At 49.3% G+C, this 15791-nt stretch overlaps 4 long non-coding RNA genes across 4 annotated transcripts; 2 read left to right on the top strand and 2 right to left on the bottom strand.

The window, feature by feature from the left end:
* Positions 1-1612: 1612 nt before the first annotated feature.
* Positions 1613-5548, bottom strand: LOC118157342. Its single transcript, XR_004746611.1, has 2 exons — positions 4095-5548; positions 1613-2793 (listed from the first exon to the last, which is right to left on the bottom strand). It is a non-coding gene; the product is annotated as an uncharacterized LOC118157342 (long non-coding RNA).
* LOC118157345 lies at positions 2249-10778 on the top strand. Its single transcript, XR_004746614.1, has 2 exons — positions 2249-2638; positions 10575-10778. It is a non-coding gene; the product is annotated as an uncharacterized LOC118157345 (long non-coding RNA).
* On the bottom strand, positions 8704-10538 carry LOC118157343. Its single transcript, XR_004746612.1, has 2 exons — positions 10378-10538; positions 8704-10211 (listed from the first exon to the last, which is right to left on the bottom strand). It is a non-coding gene; the product is annotated as an uncharacterized LOC118157343 (long non-coding RNA).
* A 1643-nt stretch (positions 10779-12421) lies between the features above and the next one.
* LOC118157344 lies at positions 12422-14801 on the top strand. The gene is made up of 2 exons (XR_004746613.1): positions 12422-13469; positions 13955-14801. It is a non-coding gene; the product is annotated as an uncharacterized LOC118157344 (long non-coding RNA).
* The last annotated feature ends 990 nt before the right edge of the window (positions 14802-15791 follow it).

Here is a 15791-nt window from a genome sequence, read left to right on the forward strand (position 1 = left end):
ACTAGATTTGTTGAAAATATTCTTTAAAACATGGCACGCAGCACCAGACCTGGCTTGGGCAGACTTTAGAGAGCAGACTGAAATTTATTCTTTACCCTTGACACGTAAGGATATAAACACAATACCTTAAAAATGTTTAAAAATAAATAAAATCTGTGCACCAAGAGCTAGGATTGCCTGGGTGCTGTTTTGGTGCCAAAGTGAGCAGCACTCAGTTGAAGCAAACTAAGCCCTCACTGAATCCGTATACCCATTACGGATCCATCACACATTTCCACCCCTTTAATTGTATTTGGCCCCAAGTACCAAGATGAGGTCTGCAAGATTTATTTTTTAAGTAGTTGGATCCAGTTGGGTATAGCTGGCACCTTAATTCACAATTCCTCCATCTCTCCCATTTATCCAGCAGTGGCACATGTCTCGCTCAGTCCACGAGCACCGCTGGTTGCAGTCAGGAGCTGAAAGGCAGCAAGCAGCCTCCCAAACCAGAGAGCATCACCCTCCCTCGCTGGCCTGGGGTTCAGCCCGCTCGCACTCTGCAGCTGCCGAGGTAAAGCCATTTACCCAGGAGCAGCCCAGAGGTAGAAAGAGACAACTGTGCTGTTGCCCAACTCCTTTTCCTTCCCAGAAGCAGCGTGCATGACTCAGTCCTGTTCATATCACTTACCTTTGGCATGGCAAAGGTAGGACTGTAATATTTTCCTGCCCGCGGGAGCCGGCTGCAGTTCCCAAATACCTGATCGATCCCTGGACAGCAGCTCTGTTCTGGCTTTGCTTGGAGCTAAGGGGCTGAAGCCATCCTTCAGTGAGCAGCTTCTTGCCTTAAGCTTGCCCCTGGAGCTCACCGTCACCCTTTTAGGTGGTGGGGCAGAACCACAGCTGCTGGGTCGGCTCTGGCTCCAGGAGATCCCTTCTGGCTGCGCAGCCCCCCTGCTCAAGCAGGCAGAGTGCGGGAGTTGGAGGGCGAGCGAGAAGCGGAAAGTCTCTGCCTATGCAAATGTCAAAATTCTCCCTGAGCAGCCACCCATGCGGTATGCAGGATGAATCATGTCCTAACGGAGCACATTCCTACTACTTTGGAGGGCTTTGCAGATGTGTTCCAGGTCACCCTAGGCGAGAAAACCACACACAGCCACGGTTACTTGTTCCCTGGCAGCTTGTGTGCAGATGGAGAAAGGGGGACAGCACCTTCCAAAGGGTGGGCAGCCTGCTCCCCAAGCCAGATCCTTTTACACGGGGTCAGGGGATGCTGGAGGGAGGACCAGGGGCTGCCAATGCGGGAGGGAGCTCAGCTGGGATAAAGCTGTGCTCAGGCTAACAGTAGGGCTCGGCGAGATGGGCTCTGATCTAGCAGGGAGAGTAGCTGAGAAGGGAGGCAATGCTGAAAGACAGTGCTTTTTATCCTCTGGTTCTGGCTGGGTTTTCCCTCCTGCGAGATCAGAGGGGAATTTCTGCTGCTCTGAGGCAGAGAGTGGATCAGTAAAACAAGACCTTAACAAAAGTGCTCATGGCTTGGACAGCAGAGATCTCCTCATGAGGCTGCATCCCCCTGCCTTGGTGACCTCTGGCTACAGAAATCTTTGGGCTGGAGCCGCAGGACAGTATATCTCACTTATGGATACAGATCACATTTTTAATATAGAAATACATTTTAGAAGGAAAATGATTCCCAGAAATAGAAATTCATCTGCCAAACAATGTGCACATAACTGACTTTACACTCAGAGGTGCCAGAAAGTTCAGGAATGAGACCAACAATAAAAACCAACACACGTGTGAAAAATCTACTACATTAAAGCCAGTTTCAATAAAAATAGCACCTACTTTATATGCTGCAGAAGCTGGCACGAGCCTGCGAAAGCAGAAGGAAAAAGATAAAATGTTCAGAAGTTACACACAGTCCAGAGAAATCGAGCAGTGCTGGCGCGGAGCTGATGGTTACTCAATAACTCATGTACAATATTCTCCTGTGTAAGTACTTTAATTCTTCATCCTGCTACTTCTCGGGCAGAAAGACACAATTTGGAATACTCAGGGCTAATCAATAAGCTTTGTTGTTGCAGCCAAAGTGCTTTACGATATATCTTACATTACCCAAAAGGACCCAAGAATGCTACAGCACCATTTTCTTTCCTGTTCTGCAGACTGACATCCAATTATTTCAGCGTGGTAGCGGTGTTCCTTACACCACTCGCAGCTGTAGAATGCAGCCCCTCCCCTGAGGAGCTTACAGTACACAGAAACAAAAGAAATGCAAGCTGGGGAGGAGGGGGGACAAGGGCAGAGAGAAGAAATAACTTGCCCAAGGTGATGCTGGAAGTCAGTGGCAGAGGCGGGTTGCAAACCCAGGTCTCTGCCTCCCCCTGTTGCTTTGCCCACTGGCTCACGCCGCCTCCCAAGGAGCCAAATCCAGCTCTGATGCAATGCCCCCTGAAAGCAGCAGGAGGACTTGCTGCTTATGCCAAAGCGGAGTCTGCTCCATTCATTTATTCACTATTTACAGCCGCCTTCCGATGCCAACCGACAGCGAGCCTCGAGCGAAGCCCTCGCGATAAATTGGCTGGCCCTGGACTGGGATCGCTGAAACCGGTCAGAGACGGAGCCTGCAAACTGCTCCCGCATGGATCATCCCGTGGAGGTGAGGCATGCTCCCAAGATCCCTGCTTCCATGTCAGGCTGACCTGGGAAAGGTTTCCTTCCTCTCCCACCAAGCCTGAGGAGAGAAAGAGATGCTCTTGGGAGGTGAGGTGGGTTAGGCTAGAGTCCCAGCTGCATGTGCTCTTGCAGTGGTTACTGAAATAATAAGTCAAGAAGAAATGACCACTAAGAGCCTACCCACATCCTGGGAAGGTGCGGGAATTTTGCTATTCACCGCTCTCTGAGCAAACAAGGGCAGGCAGGGGAATTGGAGACAGTTGTGGAAAGCAGTATGTCTCATACCAACCTAAAGACATTTGCAAGGGACATACAAATGCACACTTGGTCTGCATTTAAAAGCCAAGTCTGTTGTGCTGTCTGCATGCAGTGGGTGTTCATCAGATTAAGACTTTAAAATATATATATATATCTCTATTTTAATTTCTCCTGTATGCAAGGAATGACGTTAGCTTCCTAAAGACTACTATAACCTTTTTTCTCCTCTTGGATATAATAATGTTCTTCCCAGAGCTTCTAAATTAGTTGTGGGCAGCAAGCCTTGCTGCATCCTGCATCACCTGCAGGTCTTTATCTCCTCCAGATTTGTCCCAAAGGCAGCCCACACCAGGCTGTAGAAATACAGCACACTGAAGTCTGCCCAAGAGGACAAGGACTGGGCGAGAGACCCAGCAGTTCCAAAAACAAGGGTACCTGGAAGCCGGATGCCAACAGCAGCCTATTTCCAGGTATTGCTTTATCAAGACCACTCTGGCAGGCCTGGAAGCGCTCCAGGAGCGGGACATGCTGCGCATACCGGGCACAGGCTCCTTGCACCCGCTAGAGAATGGCCCCCGCCTTGCTGCAGCTGCAATTTATGGGGTAGAGCAGTGCCAGGCTCAAATCTGGCTGGCCTTTGCTTCTAGGAATAGCTCCTTAGAGCCACTGGGCTTTGTGCATGCAGGGGTTTTTTGGTGAGTTGTGTTTTTTGTTTTTTGTTTTTTTTTTCCATGCAAAACAAAGATATGGCTAGCCTAAATATTAAGGCAAAATAACTTCACATAGCTTCACCCCATTTCTTCAAAACCTCTATCCTAGAACATGAGACTCCTTAACCAGTTGCTTTTGGTTTACAGTTGCTGCCCAGTTACAGCAGCAGTTATTACCAGTGTACACAGCGTTCAGCAGTGCTCCTGTGCCTTTCAAATTTCTCCCCAAAGATCTGGATCTTTACAGTTCAGGCTACAAAAGCAACACTTGTTCAGGTGAATGATGCTCATACAGACAAGGAATTGTCATTACAGAGGGACAGAAGTACAGTACAAAGCACATTTCATATCTTAATTGTTCTCATGTCTTAGGATCTTTTTAAAGGCCATGATAAACTCAGTATGGCTGGGATATAAGCAACTGCTATAAACAGAGATTCACAAGACTAGAAGGCAATAGAAAAGCCATACCTAAGCACAAAATGAGACAACACTCCCATTTAGGCTTTGCCAGAGCTGAATCCAGAAGTGCCTCCTGCCCAGTGAGCTCAGCAATTAGGAACAGCAGGACAGCATGTGCCTCATTCACAAGCACCTGACACCACTTGTTATTACAGGCCACCACCTGTAATACCTCATTGCTCCACCTCTGCAGCCAGCTGCTCCCCATTTGCAATTTGAGTGACCAATTGTTGCTGCCCAGGTGCCCACTGCATGTCCCCACCAAGCCCCCCAGGTCCACAGCCAGTGACACTCATGCCTCCCAGGTTTTCCTCAGCTGGGTGTAATTCCTGTATTTAACACGCACACCCTCTTTCAAAGTCAGGGGTGTTCCTGAAAAGACTGATTATATATACAGATACATATATATATATACAGATCCTCATGTTTTGACCTGGAACCATGAGATCATCACAGCTTCAGAACATTTTCCCACCCATCCTGCAGTGGCTCTGCCCAGATTGCATTTCCACAGTTCATTTAGGCAAGGAGCAGCATAAAAATGTTGATGAGTGCCAAGCCATAGCACACCTAACAGCTCTTCCTTTCCCAAATCGCAGGGCATGCCATCAAGTCCAGTGAGGCTGGCAAGACAGAATATGAGGACCCCACTTTGTACCTGCTATAAACCAAATCCCAGCAGCTCGTTCAGTGATGATGCTCCATGGTACTGATGTACCAGGTAGTACCGTTTCCAAATCTCCTGGCCCTCAGCCTCAAACCTAAGCAATGTTCTGATTTGCCAACTTTCACGGTTTATGAGATTTGCAATATTTAGTAACTGGTGAGAGAGAGGAAGTAGGAAGGGGGGTTTTACAGCCACAGCTTCCTGCTCAACTTAAGAATTATGTTCCTGGTTTTTAAAAATAAAAATTGGAGGTGTTGAAGGCCTCCAAACCATATTACATATAGACATTGGTTTATTACATTTATTCACCTAGCCATGTGTAAGCATTTTATCTCAAAGCTGGTGTCGTGTTTTTAGGGCCAGCCTTATGCTTTCTGAACCTTTGGGTTGCTAACAAGATAAAAGACACTTCAACAGAATAAAACGGGGTATCAGACAGGCACTTTACAAATAAAATGAAAAAATGTATTGCTAAATACATGGCCTACAAATTCATTAGAATTTTTGTCAATGCTGTCTTTGGATCCAAATTTCCATAAACTTAAAAATAGACTTCTGGGTTAATTTACTTGACAGCTGTTGTCTGATCAGTAAAGATACCAACTGAATTTTGACAAAACTCTGTATAACTCAAATATTTCATTGGCCTAAGTACAAATTAAATATATATATATATAATACAAATGTATTTCTTCAAATCAGCACCTCTAATACCAGCTTTTTTTTTAAGGAACTGAAGAAAATTCCTATTTACATCCCTGTATAAAGCAGCCAGGATTTCCAGAGCATCCTGTGCCTGTCCTTAAAACAGTTTATCATGAGCAAATGGCTCCCAGTTGTAACAAATGGTTCTCAGCTGAGTTACCACTGATAATGAAGACAAGACTAACCTCAGGGGTTGTGGGAAAGGAGAGAGACATTCATCATGTGCCTTGTATTAGCAAGCACCTTAAACCCTGTTCTAGGAGAACTCTGAAGCATTCGTTCTCCCAGGTAGAGACCTGAAGACAAATTTAATCGACTCCAGGATTTCTATTTGCTGTAACATAACAACGTACTGCAAGAAGAAAAATTGCTGAGCTACTCAGCTCACTCTGAGTTTTAAAGCTTTGGCCAAAACAGTAGTTTGAACCTAGCTGAAAGGGTAGCAATGTTTTTCTTCTGGGCCTGACTACAATGGGGGTTGAAATCTTCCAAATACTTTTATTTTTACAAAATAAGAGGGACTAGGAAGGGAAAGACAGATTATTCCATATTTTCAGCCTGACTCCGAGGCAGTCTGAACTGTAGCTATCTCCCAAGCTGATGTTAACCATTGGGAACCAAAACCCCAGTTCCTAAATACCTGGATTTCCATTTCCCCACCTGTACAAGGGAAGTCACAGCACTTGTCACCTTGAGGGGAGAGGCACAGCCAGGCTGCGACTCACCCAGCCGTGACGGCACAGCCCAAAGGCTGCAGGTACGTCCTGCTGATGGAACAGACGTGTTAATTGGATAGCACAATATTAGGGTGCCATTGAACTTGCTCCTCACATGGATGAATTCTCAAAATCGGCCTGGCTGCAGGAGAGAGCGGTAACAGTGCTCAGTGGAGCTGCTGCAGCTCTTCTAGCAGCGGCTCCCCATGGCAAATAAATTGCACTCACACAGCACTGCCTGGGAAGTCTGCATGGTATGTGGCTTAATTTTCTTTTCCATAATACGAAATCCAATCTGAAATGCACAGATTAGTAAACTAATCTGTGCAAATCCTATTAATAGCCCTTACGCTGCTGCACTCCCATTCACATTCGAACAAATCTGTTGCGATTGGGTTGGTTTCCCCTCATCTCCGGCCAGACCGTCACCACCTGGTTGTGGTCATGTCTTCGCGAAATGGCTGGCCACAAATGGAAACTTCTGCTTTACGATCTTCTCTCATAGTTTTCCTCCTGTCCCATGGTCCAACGTGCTCTGGATCAAAGCATTAGCTCTGTAAATCATCGCGGTGCCATCGAAGCTAAAGGGATTACTGGAAGGATCGCTCGGCTTTCGTGGGGAAGGGCAGAGCCTGGGCCCTCCTTCCCTGCAGCATCACTGCCTTCTGCACCAGCTGGGCCCCAGGCACCTCGCTCAGAACCGAGCCGTGCATGAACCACCTAATCCTTCTGTACCTCATTTCACAGTTACCCCAGTGTCCAAACGCTTTTTGTGCCCACCAGTGACAAAAGGACAGCACCACACCATTATTTTGGGTAATGGGAACCCTCACACCAGTGTTCTGTCTGCTGGAAGTGGTCTGTGGCCCTCATGACAGTCTTCTGGCTGATGGAAGAGGCCCATGGCCCTCACACCAGGGTTCTGGCTGCTGGCAGCGGCCTGTGGTGAGGGCCGGCTGAGCTGACCACCCTGGCTTTGCCTTGCACCTATGGCCTGCATGGCGATTCGGGCCCCTGAGGGCCTCGCTGACAGCACTAAGGGTTTGTGGCCCCTCTCAGCCATCACCAAGTGCCCCTGATCCCCTTCTAGTCATGGGGAGATTTTCTCTTGTCGCTGTAGAATCTGCTCAAGATACAGCTTCGCCGCCTCATAGTTTCTCCTAAGTTGTTTATAATGACCTGCAAAATTCCTGCTGTTTTGCATGAAGATTAGCTCAGGAACTGTTTACAATTCTTCAGCGTAGTGGAAGAAATGTTTTAAAAGTATTACCCGCACAAGAAATTCTCCCCAAATTCTCTTTACAAGGGGGTTGTGGTTGTGTTGTTAAAGCCTGCCTGTGAAGCAGCCATTTGTCTTTGTATCTTCAGTCTCTTCCTAAAGGTGCCTGTTGTGCCATGTTGTGCCTGTTAAAATGCCACAGAGGAAAAAAAGAAAAAGAAGAAAAAAAAAAAAGCGGAATTTTTAGAGGGAGCCAACCAGCCAAATACAATATGTGGCCAGACAGAATCAGAAGTGCTGGCTGCAGTACAAACCCAAGAGGCTTCAGACAAACCAGCCCAGCCACAATGGTAATGGTTCACCAGCAGAAGGAATGCAGTAAACAAAATGGGGGGAAGCCCCCCGTGAGCCCCCTCCTTCATTCCTTCCCCCAGAAAGCTGTCTGGCACGGCAGAGGCTAACCTCACGGAAAGTGGTGGCTTAGATGCTGAGGCAGCACAGGAGCACCCTGTGTCAGGCCCTCTGCACATGTACTGCGCTCTTTGTGGAGTCAGTGAGGTTTTCCAGACTGGCTGGTCCCAGTGTCGGGCTTCAGAAACTCAGGGCTCAATTTCCACTGGAAATTTTGGTGTTAATGCCTGCAGCTTGCTGCAGCCTTTTTTGCTTCTCACAGCATGCACCACTGGTGCACAGATCCTGACCTGAGCAGTACCTCCATGTGTCACGGTAATAAAACTCACTTTCAAATTAATTTTAAAAGGAGAATTTGAAATTGACTGCTGTGTAAAGGACCATAAGTCCTGTACCTTGTACGTCCCCGTCCTCTGTGCATAAACACCAGCAAGCTGCCAGCTCGCTCCCCAAGCACAGCCTGCAGCTCCAGCATCCTGCTGAGGTTTGCAGACTTGGGAAGAAGCTATGAGGGTGCCAGCAGCTGCCATGGCCACCTTGCCTTCACAGCCAGGATGCTTTGGAAAGTGATCCTGTACAAAAATAAAAATAAAACCCAAACCCCAAATCTTTCACACTTCATCCTCCTGTTTAGCCAAACAGCTTCTTCAGGGACCAATCTGTTTCATTTAGTGATAAAGTTCTGCCATTGCCACCCCACCTGTAAGAGCAGAGAGAAGGACTTACAGATATGTTTTGGGAGACACTGGCATTGCCAAAATGCTTCAGAATTAAAGGGACTTCAGCTGATATTAAAAGAGCTGAAAAAAAGCGGAGGAGAAAGAACTACAGCCATCAGATGGATGCTGCGATCTGGTCCACTTGTGGCACGAAGGATGTTAAATGAAACAAAACCAAAACTCAGTGGAACTGAAATTTAATGAAACCAAGAGACAGCAAACCTCTCTATAATTAGCCTACAGGATTCACAGCCAGAAAATACCATAGGAGCCAAAAGCTTTTCACAGTACGACTGGAAATATACATGTACTTGCATGGCCCAACATTTATGTATATATAACTGTGGTGTCTCAGGGCTGGAGAGGACCAGACATCTCCATTCAGCCTTTTCCTCAACTCCAAGACAAGATCAAATGCACGGCGGTATTTTCTGACAGATGTTTGTCTAGACCTGTTTTTAAATGTGAATCTCCAACCTCCTCGGGCGGTTTATTCCGATGCTTCCTTTTCTTCTTCAGCTTTATGCACACACACATGCACGCACGCACACACGTGTATCTGTCTCAGAAGGTGAGCTGAGCTGTCTCTGATGACTTGCACATCAAAAGACTTGTAAAGTCATTTCTTGTGGCAAGATCTTTATTGTGAATGATGTATGAGCCCAAAAGATCCCATCTTGACCTGACTTTACAGGCTGAGCTTGGGGGACCAGCAGATGGGGTAAGGGGGGCAAATGGGAAAGGAGGGGGAAATTCATTCCTTTCCTTATTAACTGGCCAGATTTGGTCTGCTGATAAGAGACCCACATGCTGCTTTTGTATACTCAGGTTTTAGACTAGAGCAATCAGTTCCTCTGATTTGGGTAAAATAAAGACACTTTTGGCTTCTTCAGCAGCCACCTTGGAAGAGTTGCTGTCCTCTCAAACTCCAGGAACAAAAAGGACGGGTGAGGAAGGAAGCTGTGCATCTGGATATGCAAATGGCACGATGGAGGGCAGCACTTTTCCAGCACACCCTGGGTATCTATTACCCTGACTTTCGGACTGACAATGCACCAAATGTTTCAGTGCCTGGGGCCTTACAAAGCTGACTGGCTTTTTTAGCTGAAAGCACTAATGTAGAAAGGCAATTGGGAATTAATTATTTAATGCGATCCTCATTGGTAGAAAGCTTCTTACCCTTCCTGCATCTCGGCTACCATTATACATATGTTGCTTTCTTCAGACTACAGCGATTAGAGAGCAGCAGAAAATTATGGCTAAATCCAGTCCCCTCTTATGACAAACTCCATTTAAATCTGCAGATTTGCACTCAGGTAACTGAGAGCACATTTTAGCCCTATGCTATGAAAACGTCAGTCGTGACAAAATCCGTCGGCAGGTCTCAGCGTCTCCATTTCTGAAAATCAGCTGGCTCATACCTCCACTCCCGACACTCCCTTTGACAGGCAGTGGAAGACTATTCCTGTTTAAAAATTAAAATACATGCAAGAAGCACTGGTATTAGGAGGAAATCAGGATGAGATCCCTTTAGTGCGGGTGCCCGGATGCCTCGCTGTACACGGCAGAGCTGAGTGAGCAGGCAGGAAGGTGAATTTCTGGATCTGCGCCGCGTGCTGCTTCAGCTCCCGTTTCTCAGATATCCTAAAGATAAGCATCTATTTCATTTGGAGTGTTTTTAGTGATGACCTGTGTAAAAGCAAACGTCCTTTTGAAGATCGCTGAGCAACAGCTGCATGCCAGAAACTCCCATTCAAGTTACTTGAAGAGCATAAGAATCAGGCCCCCTGTATTTAAAAAACAAAGTTTGCAAAACAAGATGCTGCAGGAGGGCTGATAAGGGACATGGACTTACGGTGTCAGCTGTCGTGGATGGCAAAACAGTAACTTCCCCGCAGCCACTGCCTCTGAGTTGTTCTGGACGAAGCCTTGGCAGGATCCTACAAAATTCAATGCAGTGAATTATGCCAGGGATTAATTTAATGTAAGGTGTGGTATGTTCCCAAACAAATATATTGTTTTTTTTTTTTTTTTTTTTTTTTGTCTCTTCAGATGAAATAAGTACAACTGTACAGATGTGCTTTTCTAAGATCCAGTGGCATGAAACCTGAAATACCCCAGCAAGATTCAGGAGTGAGAAGTTTTAATCACCATGGAAGCGAGACACTTTTGAAGGTCTATGAAATTATATACCCAGCTCTGAGAACGGTAAACTTATCCATGCGGACAGATCTGCTGATAAACAGATACAACCCATTTTCTCTTGGAAAGCTGCTTTATACGTTGCTTGAAAAAATAATCAGTCATATCAGTCATGCAAGACAGGTTTATGCTGGGAAGAGAAGGGAGAAAAAAAAAACAAAACACAAAAAAAAACAGCGCTCGCAGAGACATTCTCTAAGGAAAAGGCGAGGCAGTACGAAAGTAACCGCTTCGTTTCAGCGGCTCCCTGCGAATTTAGGGGGCGGAAGAGAAAAGGGGCTGAGCATCTCTCAGGGCCAGACAGAGCGAGGCCAGCGACAATGGAGGCATATGGACGCCCACCCCGCACGCAGACAGAGGGGGGACCCCCAGACCCGGCTTACGCAAGGTGACCTTTCCCCTCTCTAAAATTTCAAAGCTGGCGTTGCCGGCGCTGAACAGACTGCGTGCCATATGTAACGTGACCTCAGCTCTGCTCTGCCAAGCCACTGATGGCATCACTAATGAGAGGTGAAAGGTCCCTTTCTCGAAGCGCTCTCGGAAACCCACCGAGGCAGTGGGTGCAGGACGGGTCCCCCCAGGCTCCCAGATGCCCTCCCAAAATCATGCCTGCACCCAACCCTCAGCCTGAGCCTCATCGGGCACGGTCCCCAGGCAGAGAAAATATTTACTCAGTGCCCTAATGCAAAAAGTGCAGGTAAACAGAGCCATTTATGTAAATCTTGTACCCATTCTGCCCCGTGTGAACCCCGTGTTTACAGAACGGATTATGCGCTTTGCATCGCCCGGGCGGGGAATATGGATTTGTGCTTTCAGACAGCCAAAAGGCAGGGGAGTGCGGGCCCAGGCAGCTGTAGGTGCCAGCAGGTAAATAAAGCACCCTGGGAGAGAGAAATACTGAGAAGGGACGGGTTTGCCCCCCCACCACAATACTGAGGCCCTTATGGGTGGGACTGGGGGTCCCACAGCATGGGCACGCCTGGGTGACTCCAATGGGAGCAGTGGGAAAAGTGGCAGTGCCCATCCATTTTTTTTTGTTTGTTTTTCAGGTTTTTTTTTTTCCTTCTGCAGGATTTTTTTTTCATTTTTTCATACTTTTCACCTTTTTTTTTTTGCATATTTTTATATTTCCTGCACAAAAAGTATTGTCACATCTTGCAGAAAGAAAGAAAGAAAGAAAAAAAAAAAAAAAAAAGCCACATACCCCTTTTGGGCAAATGCTGAATTTTTGCTTTTTCTTCTCACCATTTTCCCAGCGCCCCCCTGCCCCCAGCCATCCCCTAGCGGGGGGCTTACCTCTCCCGAGCACCTGGCTCCCTGCCCCAGACACGCGTGGGGTGACCCAGACACGTGCACGAGTGTCTCTGGTGAGGAGACACACGTGGGGTGGGGATGGGATGGGGGCACAAGGTGTGCGTGCCCCAGTGGGTGCGTGCACGCGGGCGTGCAGGGTGCGCACGCAGGGAGCGGTGCAAGCACACGGGTGCAGGTGCATCCGTTCGTGGGTGCACACAGGAGGACAGAGGGGTGCCCACGCGTGGGGCCGTGCAGGTGGGAGGCGTGGGTGGCTCAAGGGGGGACACAGGGCTGTGAGTGGGGCAAACTTGGGGCACCCTCCCAGGCCTGGGTAACTGGGGCTTGGGCCAGACACGTTCCCACGGCCACGCGTGTCGCGGTGCGGGAGGTGCGGGCAGGCTCCAGCGCAGCGGAGGAGTTAAACCCCGCCGCTGTCCTTGGGTTTTAGGAAACGGCTCATCCAATTCGGTTCCAGATTATTCAGGGGCAGGCTGACTCGCTCGCTCCCCACACCAGCCCAAACATCTTGAAGTAATCAGCAGCTGAGAACGGAGACGTCCCCCTGGCATCTCAGGTTAAAGAAGGAGGTCCAGGAAAATGTGGTAGAGCCATTACAAGAAACCTGAGATGCATTCATCAGAGACTCCAATTGCCATCGCATTAGGATTGATTAGAGACCAGCAGTACCGTAATGACCCGGAAAGAGGGGCATACGGGGATTATTAATATCAGACTTTTTTTTTTAAAAAAAAAAAAAAAAAAAGGAGGAGGAAAAAAAAAAAAAAAAAAAGAAGAAGGGAGGAGGAAGGAGAAGAAAAGAAATCGCATTGCAGGGCTGCTGCTGCTGCTCGTATACAAACTTACCTGGGGGAGTGCGGGCACCGGAGAGCCACCCGGGCGGCCACCTCGCTGCTGCGAGAGCACAAACGGGTGGCACGGGAGTCTGGGGCCCCCCAAAATCTCCCGGGGGGCGCAGGCTGCAGGGGGCGGCTCGGGGAAGGGGTCCCCGAGCCGCCGGGCCGGCGGCAGCAAGGACGAGTTAAGGAGGCTCCGAGAGGAGCAAGGAGACCTCGGCGGCTCGTCTCCTGCTCGGTTCCCTGCGCCAAAACAAATCAGCCCCTCCTGGTCTGGGTTTAAATGCAGCTCACTGGATAATTAACTCCATCTTTCCAGCCCTGCTTTAACTGTTTATTTAGTGTCACCCCGTATTACCATCACTAGCACTTTCCTCTGAACAGGAGGAGCTGGAGGGTTTCACCTCCCAAAAGGAAATTCTTCCTAGCTTAAAAAGAATCAGCATCCCGGAGGTACACGAGCGAGCAAAGAGGGGCTGCGGGTGGGGAGGGGGGGTCCCACGGCAGGGAGGGGGGACGGGGACATCGGGTCCGGGTCAGCCCACGGAGAAAAAACCCACTCGTGGCCAGCTCCCGTCCTTCGGACAGCGTGCCGGTAAGTGCGCGGAGAAAGGGCCCGCTGCGCCCCGCTTGCGCGCTGGTTGCGCCCTGGTTGCGCCCTCCGCGGGGTCCCGGCTGGGCCGAGCCGGGCCAGAGCCGGGTCCCCGTCCACTCCCCGGGGTCCCCTCCCCAGGGTCCCCTTCCCTCGGCCCCCGGCGTTGTTTTTACAGGTGTCCGGAGGGCGATTTACCAACACGTAATTAAAGGTTGCGCCGGTTTGCAGGCGCTCGGGGCCAAAGGCTCCTGCGAGACAAGAGGGATGCATATGGAGAGGGGCTTGTCCCTCCTCATTAAAAAAAAATAGAATAATAAAGGGGGAGAGAGGGAGAGAAAGCAAATACAAATCCTTTATTGTTTAGAAATACGCCAAGGAAGCTGGCTGTCTCCCCTGCGCCTCGCATTCGGCAGGGAAGGCAACACGGATCCGGTATCACGTTGCAGATTCTCACTGAAGATAACGAAATGTGATCTATTTTTCAGAACAGCAAGTGGATGGGAAAGGAGCCCTCTACAACACAAACCTCATTGACTAATGGGCCGGTTTTGGGTTTCGCCTTCGAAAGGTTCGGAAATGGGCAGCGTTGTGTTACTGCCCTGCCGGCTCCCAGCCTCCGAGGCAGCACGGGGCTTATTAGCACCGCCGAGACACGGCTCCGAGCAACAAATAAATAAATAAAAGCGCTCTTGCTTTTATTTCGTCGCGATGCTTGCGTCCCCAGACCCCTACACTTCGAGACAAAAACACAACAAAAAAATGAGAAAGCAACAAAATCAAATTTCTTTTGGGAAGAGGGTTATTTCTAAGGGGAGAGGGGATGCGTGTTCCGCCTGTTTTCTCCATTGTTTTGCTGTTTGTTTTTTTCCGGCGGAATCGATGAAAACCCGCCGAGTGCCTTTGCACGAGCCCCGTCTTCCCCCCCAGTTCCTCGCCGCATCGAAAAATCACGGAAAAGAGGAAAATTTCCAGCGCAAATGCCACGGATCCGCGCCCCGGCGGCGGCGGAGGCAAAGCCGGCGTGGAGAGGCTCCGGAGGCTGCAAAGCCCGGGCTGTGCCCAGCCTGCGGGCTGCTGCCCCTCGCCTCCCGAGAAATAAAGGGGCTGGCGGCTGCTCCGAGCCGCCTTGTTGTTGTTTGGTTGTTTGCATCCAGTTCTGTTTTATTTCTTATTTTTTTCATTATTATTGTTTCTATTTTTTTTGCGGCTCGAAACCATTTCTGCGTGATTTTGAACGGGGGTGAATGGCACGGCGTGCTTCGCAAATCCGTGCCATTTTACCTCTGCCTGGGGTTTAAAGCGAAAGGTTTCAATTTTTAGGAAAAAAAAAAACAAACCCTGAGATAATTAACATCCCCCACGAGCGGCTCTGGGCTCATACTTAGCCCCCAGGTGGAGCCCACCAGCGCACCGCCGCCGGCCCCTCCTCGGGCCGGTTTCGGGGAGCCTGGAGAAATGAAACCCCGCTCCCCAAAAGCTCGGGGAAGCCTCTCTTCGGCCGCCAAGGGAGTTTTTGCTTCTTCCCAGCCACCGCGGTGTTTATTTTGGTCGGCCTTTTAAAGGAAAGAGAGGAGAAAGGCGAGGGGGGATAGAAACCCAGCAAGGGGCTTCCCCAGCCTCATTTTTTTTTGCGTTTTCCTCTCCCTCAGCCCGAGGGTAAGGACCCTTGGCTCGGCTTTTTCCTATCTTCTTCGGGAGTAGTGATAAAAATAAAGGGAAATAAAGCAAACGGAGGGCGGGGAGCCCGTCCCCAGGCTCGCAGCTGGACATGGCACCGCTCGTCCAGGAAGCGGCCGCGGGAGGCTGCGAGCCCATGCGCTGTAATTCTGCGCACTTGCTCCAGACTTTAGGGTATTAGTTGATTTTAGAGCCGGGTTTTAAGGCTCCGTTCCGGTCCCCACACAGCTGCCTTGTCAATAAGGATCTGTTCCAAGCAGACATTCCTTCTGGGAGGACATTGCAGCTCTTTAAGACTTCATCTGAAACATCACAAGTACTAAAATAAAATGGCAAGGGAAAATTACCAGACACATGGTCACGGGCACTGCGCAGACGGGGTGGCAGGGGCTTATTTTAAACGGCTCCGAGACGCGAAATACACGGGGAAAACAAGCTCCGGTGCTAGGAGGAAATATCTTCGGGCACGGGCCTTTCCCCTGCACGGCCAAGAGGGTGGAGAGGTCCCGAGGGTCCCCCCGGATAGGGACAGGGGCAGGGGCAGGGGCACCGGGATGGCCGCCGGCCTCGGCCCCAAACTGCTCCTAAAACCCAATAAATGAACCCGGAGCGCTTCAGCCCGAAGAAATCAGCCCGGCTTTAGCG

This window comes from Oxyura jamaicensis (assembly GCF_011077185.1).
Source record: "Oxyura jamaicensis isolate SHBP4307 breed ruddy duck chromosome 5 unlocalized genomic scaffold, BPBGC_Ojam_1.0 oxy5_random_OJ101316, whole genome shotgun sequence".
NCBI lineage: Eukaryota > Metazoa > Chordata > Aves > Anseriformes > Anatidae > Oxyura > Oxyura jamaicensis.